Consider the following 10,043-nt stretch of genomic DNA (forward strand, 5'->3'; position numbering starts at 1 on the left):
ACCTTTATTCCTTACTGTATGTTGTGGTCTTGTCATTTGATTTTTGTTGTAACGATAAAAATTAAATCTCTTGATAAAAAAAATGAATTATCGTGACAAGGACGTCAAGATTAGCATCAAAATAGATTTCACACGTATTTCAGTTACAAATATTCTATATTCTCAAAACCAATTGGTATCCAGTGTGTACGGTGAAAACCGTAGGCACTGCCTCTTTAACGCCAACACTTACTTGATACCACTTTTATGAACACTTGATTATCTGTATAGTTTTTAAGATAAGTAAAAAGGTAGATTTTTGTGCTAACATTAGTTAAAAGATAAAAGTCAGGGGCGGATCCAGCCCCCAGCCCCCCCTAGATCCACCTATGCTAACTTGAAAAAATGAAAATTCTTTTCACTCCATAAAAGATCATAAAACAATAAACAAACCTGAGACTACGAAGTAAATAAATGTTCAAGGATTTGTATGAGGGTGGTAACGAGGGTACCTTCATGACGAATAACGGTAAAAAAAATTGCAAAATGACGTTAACGGTAATTATTGGTGCATGACGATAAAATGCACACTTTCTTTTAGACGATATAAAAATCGATTGATGTTGACGAATCACACTTTTTTTCCCCCAAATATGACGGTAACGATACTTGAATTATTTGAGAACTCTCACGAATCACGATAAGGATATTTAGATGAATAACTGTAAAATAATCATCAATTTGACGCTAACGGTAGCTGAAAATGACCGTTTGATATGACTGCCGGTAAATAGAATTACTATCCTCTTGTATATATATACATGTATGGTATTTATCATATGTTCAGTAGTAAATACAGTAGTTTTGCATATTTGATAAATAGCCTGCTGTTTCTCAAGATGACTGACCCTTTTGATGTTACTAATATAATGCATGTCAATTATCATTTAATATGAGGAAGGCGCTACCTTAAATTCCAGCTTTATACCAAGACTATGTCCAATAAATTGATTGAATGTTGTTTGCTTAACGTCCAGTGGCACCAGTGGCAAATATTTCATGCATGTTCAGGACGTATGTCCTACATATGATATAGTTTTTGTCTAAAATAAAATAATAAATTCAGATGGAAAATATTTATGGAACGATCATTGCACTTCAAAAGGTTGGAAGAGGTATGGTATTTTACTAGTCCAAACGTCTTGAAAGGCTATTATATTTTTTTCTTTCACGCGTCACTGGAAGGCGGGCCGTCAAAGCAAACCTTTAATATACCCTTCCTTACTGTCATAATTATTTGGACTTCTAGTAGTATTTGTCTTGAAAACATATTCTGATTCCCAAATTGATGGAAAAAAATATTCAGTTCAAGCATAGGACATTTTTATTATCATTCACCAACATTCCAACTGACTTCATTTTCAGAAAACGACATCTGTAACAAACATAAACTTTTAGCTACTTCTTTACAAGCAGAACCAAACACAATGACAGTCCCAACTATGTACTGGCTTCCGAAGCTGCACAAAAAACCTTACAAATATAGATTTATTTCATCTTCCAGCCATTGTTCAACTACTAAATTGTCTGTTTTACTTACTAGTACACTTGGTACAATAAAAAACCTGATAATAAATTGTTCAAATAAGGCCTTTGAAAATAGTGGAATTAATTACTTTTGGAGTGTCAAAAACTCGTTGGAAGTACTTGATAAATTGCATGCATATATTGGTGATTTTGAATCTGTTCAAAGTTTTGATTTTTCTACCCTATATACCACTTTGCCTCATATTCTTATTAAGAAAAAATTCACATCCCTAATTAACTGGGCATTTAAAAAGTCGGAATGCGAGTACATATGTTCAAACTCTTTTAGATCATTTTTTAGTAGCAATAAACAAAAGAACTATGTCAATTGGACATGCTTTGATACTATTTATGCACTGGAATTTTTACTTGATAACATTTTTGTTCGCTTTGGAGATTCCGTATATCGTCAAGTTATTGGAATTCCAATGGGGACTAACTGTGCACCACTTATTGCGGACCTGTTTTTGTATTGTTATGAGTTACAATTTATGACTAAAATTAGCAAAGACCCATCAAAACAACATTTGATACAAAAATTTAACAATACTTTTAGATATTTGGATGATATATTGGCTCTAAATAATGACGACTTCAGTATGTATACTAAAGAAATTTATCCTGTAGAACTTACTTTAAATAAAGCTAATGATAACAATGACCACTGCCCTTTCCTCGATCTTGATATCTATATCATAAACGGGAAGCTTAATACAAAAATTTATGATAAAAGAGATGATTTTTCATTTCCTATTGTTAATTATCCATTTTTAGATGGTGACGTTCCCTTGTCACCATCTTATGGTGTTTATATATCTCAACTTGTACGATTCGCTCGTGTATGTAACAATGTATCAGATTTTAGCGAGAGAAATTTATGTATTACTGAAAAATTATTACACCAGGGTTTTCGATATCACAAACTGGTCAAAACATTTACTAAATTTTATCACCGGTATAAGGAAATAATTCGTAAATATAACTCAACATGCAGACATCTTATACGTTCAGGTATTTCACATCCAAAATTTTATGGAAATATTCTTTATAAAGCACAAAAATGTCAGTATTCTCCTCAGAAACTAACAAAACCTTTAAATAGACTTATTAAAAGGGGATATAGTTACGATACTGTTGTCAGGTCATTAAAGATTGCATATTTTGGCTTTAACATTGATTCACTGATAGGGTCTTTGCATCGGAACTAAACACATTTATTTCTAAAAAAAAACAGTTGTTGGCATGACACGGGTTATGTTCTTCTCATATATTTTATGATAGTATGATACTAAACCCCTAACGGGAGGGATTGTACCTGATATTCATATGATGAAGACATAATCTTTCAATCAGTTTAATTGAGGTCTGGAGCTGGCATGTCAGTTAACTGCTAGTAGTCTGTTGTTATTTATGTATTATTGTCATTTTATTTATTTTCTTTTGTTACATCTTTTGACATCAGACTCGGACTTCTCTTGAACTGAATTTTAATGTGCGTATTGTTATTCTTTTACTTTTCTACATTGGCTAGAGGTATAGGGGGAGGGTTGAGATCTCATAAACATGTTTAACCCCGCCGCAATTTTGCGCCTGTCCCAAGTCAGGAGCCTCTGGCCTTTGTTAGTCTTGTATGATTTTAAAATTTTAGTTTCTTGTGTATAATTCGGAGTTTAGTATGACGTCCATTATCACTGTACTATTATGCATATTTTAGGGGCCAGCTGAAGGACACCTACGGGTGCGGGAATTCTCGCTACATTGAAGACCCATTGGTTGCCTTCGGCTGTTGTTTGCTCTATGGTCGGGTGGTTGTCGCTTTGACATATTCACCATTTCCTTTCTCAATTTTATCATCCACAATTTAGTCCGGCTCCGATTTTCTGTCATTTTTTTACAGCACAGAAAACCAACAATGATATTTTAAAACTAATACCGAAACTTTAGGTACAAGAAGAAGTAAACTTTCTTACTGAACAATTTATTTATGTTAGATAAATAATGGCATTCCGCTAATATCAAAAATGGTACAACTTTAATAAAGTTCCTATTACCTCCACGTAACACGTATTTTATCTAACAAAAAGTAAAACGACAAAAAATACTGAACACCGCGGAAAATTCAAAAGGCAATAGCCAACAATATTTGTATACGCCCGTACACATTTTGACGGGACGTATTATGGTATACAAATGTGCGGCGTCCCTCTGTACGTCGTAAAAATGGTACAGCATATTATCCTAAAGTCATTAAACTAAATACGTTTTTTTTCATGATGGTCAAACGATCTGTATATCTTTTTGGTGAACTTTTTGAGTTACAAGACTTTGTAACTAAAACAGGGGGTGTTTTTTCACAGTTCGCGCTGTATCTCAAAAATGATTTTTGATTATTGCTTAAAACCTTACACATGCACTTCTTAGTTATATGAATCTCAGATCTGTATACTTTTTGAGGATGATTCTTTTATTTTAGAGTTATTGAGTTTATAAAAAAAGAGGGGGTTTTCACATGTCGAGCCGTATCTAAGAAACTATTAATAATTATTGCATAAAATGTCATATACTTGTTAGGTAAATTATTCTTAAAGATCTGTATACTTTTTCGTGATGATTCTTTAATTCATTTTTTAGTTCTTGAATTTTTATTGAGCTTCAATTTGATATCATATTCATTATAAACTTCCTTTTGAGCAAGAATAACAAATGAGTCAGGATATACTTAGCATGACTTCCTGTACAAGCCCCGTGTTATTTCAAAAACATGTATTATGGGTTTTTTTCATAACACGACGGGCGTATCATGCGCTCGTAGCGCAGTTGTTTATTTTGGTTTTTTTTTTTTAAATTTTACAAATATATTAAGAGAAATGATGGAATGACAGCAAATACAATGCAATTTCCAATATAATAAATGTTTCCAAATGAAAGAATAGTTGATATGCGTTGATTTTCGAACGTGTCCATACGATATCAGTTTTATAGAAATTTGACAAGAATTGTACACTTGAAAAATATAATTACCCAATAAGGACCGAAAGGACAGACAGAGGAATGAACGTGCGATATTTTATGTACCCCGCAATGTGTCGCGCTTTGGTGAAAATATATATAGTTATTTACCAATGAAATTACGCATAGGTAATATGTCCAGTCCTCTCGCTATTAATTCAATCGTTTTTGCGAAATCCAAAAAATTCAAAATATGGTCTAGTTTCTCTCTCTGGACAAAAGCATCCTTTAGCATATTCCTTGATAAGATTTTGTTTTTGTTTTCTGACAACATAAAAAAGAAGATATGGTATAATTTCCAATGAGACAACTCTCAACAAGAGACAAACATGCCACAGAAATTAACAACTATAGGTCACCGTACAGTCTTCAACAATGAGCAATGCCCATACCGCATAGTCAACTATAAAAACTGTGAACTTAAAAATATTTAGGAGCCTCCCAACTTTATTCAATTGTAATCATTGTCCAGAATAAAAGTTTAATTTTATGAATAAATGTGAAATTCTAAAAAGTGAAGGATTTAAAGGAGTATTGTAATGAAATAGCAGCCAACCAAACAAAACAAAACAAAAAAAAAAAAAACCAACATCTAGAGGTCAACATATGCTATAAATTAATACATAAATTAATGCACGAGTGTGTACAGTACATGTAACCTGTATGTCAAGTTTTAAATTGCCAAGTCTTTAATTTTAAAAGCCATAAAAATTATCAACAGTCCGTAATCACTTTTCTTTGGATGTTTCTCACTTAGACCACAAACAAAGAGATGTATTTATGATTCGCATGATTTTTTTTCCGAAAACAATATTACCAATTTTTAGTTAGCTCTTTACAAGCAATATTTATACATCTGAAAAATGTCGCCGGTAATTTGCAACGATTACGTCGAAAAAGTCTGTCAGCGACGTCGTGCACTTTAGTGCTGACGTTGAGGTTACAAAGGGGGGACGCAATTTTTAGGATAAATCGCGTTTATCATAGAATCCAGCACGGTGACATATATTTTTTATTTCAGATTTGGAGAAAGCATGACAAAATGCAGTGCATGCAGAAAAATGATAAAAATGACATTTTCAGAAACATTTTATTTCTATATTGTTTGGATTAAAAAAATCCCACTTTTTGCATCTGGTTCGCAATGTCAAGCAAAGCTTGAAAATTTGTATAGTCATTCGTGTAGGGATTTATTTTTTTCCTTATTGTCACTTATCACAGCTTCAAATTGAACTCGATCTTAATAATTTACGACAAAGAATATTTGCTCCAAAAATTTTATAACATTGTTTAACTTTTTTGCAAAATTGCACAAATCACCAATTTTAGGCCTCAATTTTCTCGAAAACGAGCACGGTGACCTATCATGTTTTATTTTGTGTTATATTTTATAACTCGCCAAGGCCTACAACATATTTAAAAATTAAGAAAATGACATTTTATCGAGAAACTGTATCGGATGCCCTTAAGAAAAATTTTCCTCAAAATAGGTCAATTTTTGGAATGACGTCATTGTTTGGTATGTGACGTCACGAACGTCAAGTTTTCATATTGTATGTGACGTCACGAACGTCAAGTTTTCTTATTTTATGGCACACTAAATGCAACTATAAAAAATACAAAACACACAAATAAATACCATAATAAACAAAATATTTTTTGAACAACAGTACGCAAATTGTAAGGTAACCCAGGTGCTTCGGATAAGTAATTTAGCAGGTCTTTTAAGGCCTTTGAAACAAGACAAAAGTAGAACTGAAGGTAACCCAGTGCTATGGATCAGAAAACAGTTCATATAATATAATACTCTTCTGTTGAAATATATGATAAAGCGTATAATACATGGCAAAATCCGTATCACATGCCGTATCACCCTCGACCAATATCATCCCTCGGGCCTAAAGGCCCTTGGGCTGATATTGATGTCTTGGGATCAAACTGATACTACATGCAGTAAGTCAATTAAGACCAGATAAAAATACTTTACTGGACTGAGAACATGTTAGTAAGATTTTGGATCTCAGTAATAAATTGATCAGAGCGGCATTTCGAGACGAAAATTTTTAATATTTTTTTAAGTGCCAAAAGATTTTTTTTAGGGAAAGCATTAAGTGTGAGTTTGTATGCCGTCACTAAGGTATACAGTACCTGGCCAAAAGTATTCATCATCTACCCATTGGATTTGAACAAGTACACACCAGTTGTAAAAAAAATACATATTATCATATAGTTTATTTTTAACTCCTGACACGTAACATATTTTTGTGCAAATCAATTTGGTTGAAATATAATTATTCTACTCTTCTATTCTATATACATGTAGCAAATTTCTTAACCAAAAATAACACGTATGCTTACATCATCAGAAAATGAAAACAATCCACATTTAAAAGCATGAAGAAATTTTACTGTCGATACAAAATATTATTGTATGTTGAGACCGTCGAATCTCTAGGGAATACTTTTTCTGAAGGCTTACACAGCACAAACGGCATGAACGGTAAAAACTCTGTATATATTGTTTATAAAGCCAGGTTTGATTTTCAATAAAAAAATATCAAGGACTATAAACACAGTTTATAAGACTAAAGGTTACATCCAATCCTACACTGGTCGTCCTTTAGGTTGTGCGAGATGTATAGATACGCACCTACATGTATAGCATACCTCGTGTTAAGAAATGTCAGAAAAGTCTGCACGTTAAAGAACTTTTGCAACAACTCTTTGTGGAGTCTGAAGGTAGCCTTTTACAAGATAAAGTTCGTTCCCTATCTGCAAATCCACCAATCAATCTGATTGAAAAATAGATTATGTGTACATGACTATGTATTTTTTGCATTTATGACATACATTTTATGTTACCAAGTCTTTTTCTATGTTGTGTTTTGTGTACTATTGTTTTTCTTTTTCTTTTTTAGCCATGGCGTTGTCATTTTATTCACGATTTTTGAGTTTAAATATCCCTACATATGATATCTTTCGCCCCTCTTTTATATAAAATACCCTATTTTCCAAATGACTGTCCTAATTTCAAATCTTTCCAATACGAAAAACCAAGTCTATCCATGCATATTGCAGAGCCTATTATGTATATAACTACATCTATTGTCAATTGCTCTCACCCTTAACAGGGGTGGATCCAGCCAATTTTAAAAAGATCGGCCCAAGCATATGTCCCCATTCAACTGCATTGATCGTTCAAAAAAAGGGGGGCCTGGAATAAACACTGCTTAACGGCGAGCGGGACGTTGACGGTGCGCTTCTTGATAGGACATTTATCAACATAACATTTGATGAGTTTTCATGGTTAAAATTTGAAATCATTTAACATGTTGAATACACACACACACACAAACCTTCATGTATTTATACACAGTTAAGACTTATTGAACTGAACCTTTCTCAATCATGCTTGTGTAACATGTAGATATTATAGAGGTGCGCCATGAGCACGACACGCCCGTCGAAAAGGGGCACTGTGCATTAAAAATGTCTAAATATGAGATTATAAATGGTGGCAGGTCGATAAATGAGCAATGAACAAAATGAGGCCCGATTTATATGGATCCGATACACATTTTTTTCAATTGTCTGATATTTTTCGAGTGTTATAAGAACTTTCAAAGATCATTACATGTAAATATCTTCTTTGAATTTCGCAAGTTTTCTAAGATAACAGGTAAACTAAGGTATAAAGCACAAATATCCGGTCAAGTTAATTAGGTGTATCTAAGAATTCACAAACATATGACCACAGTGTTTAAAACGCCATTGCTTTTTCTTATTACAGGGGGGGGGGGGGGACGCAATAGTTTTTCACCGATCCTTTATTAGTATAAGATGATGCTACTCAAAATAAGAGTCTAGAGTCTGGAATGAATTATACTAGCAATGTCGGGTGTAGAGAAGTTGCTGACTAATCACATCAATCTGAAAAGGGGGGGGGGGGTAAGAAATGGTTAAAATCACTTCATATTTATGGTAGAAAAACACATCAACAACAGAATAATAATAATATTTATTTATCAACATAACGCTTAAATATTTACAATATATTCGTAATAGCACAATCTATTTTAAACAAAGAAAAAAAAAGCAACAATTGATTGGAATGATTTTTGTTAAGTTTTGGATGTATTTATACTTGAACTGATTTTGCCATGTCTTAATAATAATGTCAAAAACTACGCACTTTTTCAAAATACTAGCAAGATGATCTACATGGCCAACTAGCATTTGCATTAAATCGCCAAAGCATTTTTTACTCACAATAGTACTAGCCCCCTCCTTTTGTGGAATTTGGGTGGTTATATAGGGAATCACTGAAGCGTGACGGAAGCGGGCCCCCTCTTAGGTAGTCAGTGGGTCCCCACTTATGAAAATTTCTAGATCCGCCTCTGACTAGTTGAAAGTTGATAACTATAGTATAATGGCAATCTGTAAGTCATATGTAAAACACGTATAACGAAATGCCATGTAATTAGATGTACCAAAAGCTAAGAGCAAGCTACAACTGGACATGTTTGGTTTCCAGTGATATTCGTTTATTATTATGATAGAACATTTCAGTCCATTAATATCGATTTATGATAAAAATGAATTGATCATGATCCAACTTCATTTTCGTCTGTCTGAAAACTATGCAGACCTCGTGTATGCCAAATTGGAGATCTACATATAATAGTTTCCTTTTGTAGTTGAATTGAATAAAGGGGGACTGACGAGAGACATCGTTTACATAAAAACATAGCCGTATTTGACACAACCTTTTTCAACTTTTGATCTTCAGTGCTGTATAACTTTGTACTTTTTTTCACTTTCTATCTTTTATATCTGGGCGTCACTGGTGAGTCTTGTGTGGACGAGGCGCGTTTTTGGCGTATTGAATTTTAAACTTGATGCTTTTTGTTATCCATTAATCATGTTCTTTGTCTAATACGTTCTCCTATTTATTTGTATTGTAGTCCTGTAATAATATGTTGTCATTTCAATGTTATATTTAACATTGCCATTAAAGTGCGAGGTTTGGCATGCCACAAAACCAGGTTCAACCCACCATTTTTTCCTTTAAAAATGTCCTGTACCAAGTCAGGAATATGGCCATTGTTATATTACAGTTCGTTTCTGTGTGTGTTACATTTTAACGTTGCGTCGTTTGTTTTCTTTTATTTTTGAGTGTATATTCACATTGCGATAAGACGTGTCACGGTACTTGTCTATCCCAAATGCATGTATTTGGTTTTGATGTTTTATTTGTTATTCTCGTGGGATTTAGTCTGATGCTTGGTCCGTGTCTGTGTGTGTTACATTGTAGTGTTGTGTCGTTGTTCTCCTCTTATGTTTGGTGCGTTTCACTCAGTCTTAGTTTGTTACCCCGATTTTGTTTTTTTGTCCATGGATTTATGAGTTTGAACAGCGGTATACTACTGTTGCCTTTATTAGACAGCGACCTGACAACACAATAAACA

This window comes from Mytilus galloprovincialis, chromosome 6, assembly GCF_965363235.1.
Source record: "Mytilus galloprovincialis chromosome 6, xbMytGall1.hap1.1, whole genome shotgun sequence".
NCBI lineage: Eukaryota > Metazoa > Mollusca > Bivalvia > Mytilida > Mytilidae > Mytilus > Mytilus galloprovincialis.